This window comes from Calonectris borealis, chromosome 1 (assembly GCF_964195595.1).
Source record: "Calonectris borealis chromosome 1, bCalBor7.hap1.2, whole genome shotgun sequence".
NCBI lineage: Eukaryota > Metazoa > Chordata > Aves > Procellariiformes > Procellariidae > Calonectris > Calonectris borealis.
In genome coordinates, this window is record NC_134312.1 from 219,876,350 (window position 1) to 219,878,438 (window position 2,089).

Sequence of the window (2,089 nt, forward strand, 5' to 3'; positions counted from 1 at the left end):
GCAGGACCCCCAGCTTGTCCACCTCGCTCAGCCTGGCGATGCTGTTGCTGTGGAGCTGCAGGCTTTGCAGGGCGTGGAGGGTGGTCAGGACCTGCGGACCCCCACCCACGTCAGCCAGGGACCCTGTGCCCCGGGGAAACTGAGGCACGGTGTGTGTTATCCCCCCCCCCATGCCGCCGCGTACCGGGTCGATGGTGGTCAGGCAGTTGAAGGAGAGGTCGAGCCAGGCGAGCTGCGCGGGGACCACCAGCAGCCGCTCCAGGGTGGGGGGCAGCCCCCCGATCCCCCCCAGGCAGTTGTTGTTGAGGCGCAGGCCGCGGGTGGACTGGGGGGGCGAGGGGCTGGAGCGGGGCTGCGTCCTCAGCAGCTCTGGGGGGGAGAGGGTGGGTGTCCTGCCGTGGGGTCCCCCGGGGGAGCGGGGGTCCCGTGGGGCTGTACCCACCCTCGAGGCAGCTGACACGGCAGAAGGAGAAGTCGAGGGGCGGAGCGAGCTCGGGGTGCTCCTCCTCGGGCAGCATCCCCCGCCGTGGGACAGGACCCCTGGCGCTGTGGGGCAGAGCGGGCCCGTGCTGCCCCCCACCCCGGGGTGTCTGCGTGGGGCACCCCCCCCCCCCCTCCACTCCGGGGCCCCACGTGTGTCCCCTGCCCCACCGTGGGCCTCACAGGCCCCCCTGCCCCACACATGGCCCCCCTCCCCGGGGTCCCTCGTGTGTCCCCACCCCCCCGAGTGGGGTCTGAGGCCTGTGCTACCCCACGCCCCCCCCTTGGCCTCAAGCGTGTCCCCCCCTCCCCCACGGGAGACCCCTCCCCACCGCTCCACATCATGTCCCTGTACCCCCATGAGAGCGCCCCCCCCCCCACGCGTGGCCCCGTTGACCCCCGGAGCCCCCTCCCCGCGGCCCCACGCCTGTCCCCGTGCCCCCACGACAGCCCCTCCCCGCGGCCCCACGCCTATCCCCGTGCCCCCACGACAGCCCCTCCCCGCGGCCCCACGCCTGTCCCCGTGCCGCCACGACAGCCCCCTCCCCGCGGCCCCACGCCTGTCCCCGTGTCCCCACGACAGCCCCCTCCCCGCGGCCCCACGCCTGTCCCCGTGTCCCCACGACAGCCCCCTCCCCGCGGCCCCACGCCTGTCCCCGTGCCCCCACGACAGCCCCTCCCCGCGGCCCCACGCCTGTCCCCGTGCCCCCACGACAGCCCCCTCCCCGCGGCCCCACGCCTGTCCCCGTGCCCCCACGACAGCCCCTCCCCGCGGCCCCACGCCTGTCCCCGTGCCCCCACGACAGCCCCTCCCCGCGGCCCCACGCCTGTCCCCGTGCCCCCACGACAGCCCCCTCCCCGCGGCCCCACGCCTGTCCCCGTGCCCCCACGACAGCCCCCTCCCCGCGGCCCCACGCCTGTCCCCGTGCCCCCACGACAGCCCCTCCCCGCGGCCCCACGCCTGTCCCCGTGCCCCCACGACAGCCCCTCCCCGCGGCCCCACGCCTGTCCCGGTACCTTCTTCCACAGGCGCCTCCTCCCTGCTCGCGTCCTTCCCCCTACGGCGTCGCCGTCGCCCCGGCAACCCGCTCCCGGCGTTCGCCGCGGCTCTCGCGAGATCCGAACGGCGCGCAGGGGCCGCCGGGATTGGTAGTCCCCCTTGCCGCCCCGCCCACGTGACGCGCCCCGCCCCGGCGGCGGCCAATGGGGAGGCGGCGGGGGCGGGCGCTGCCGTTTGAATAGGGGCGGCGGCGACGGCGGCGGCCCCTGCACGGTACGGGGGGGCACCGGGGAGGGGGTGGGGACTACCGGGGAGGAGCGGGGGGGTTGTCCGTCCCCAGCGGGCCCGGTGGTTCCCGCAGCCGGGCCTCGGCCTCGGCGGGGGCCTGGGCCCGTCCCCGGTGTCGCCACCCCGGGGCCGCTGCTCGCTGGGGCCCGGCTGTGCGGGTCGGTAGGGCCGAGCCCCCCGCACCGGCCCTGGGGCTGGACGGAGGATCTCCCGCCGCCATTTGACGGCCTCCCCGGGCCCGGGACCGCCGGGAGCCGGCTCGGCGCGTTGCCGCAGAAAGGGCTGCGCACGCCGCGGGGACCCGCCGGCTGCTGCCGGCCC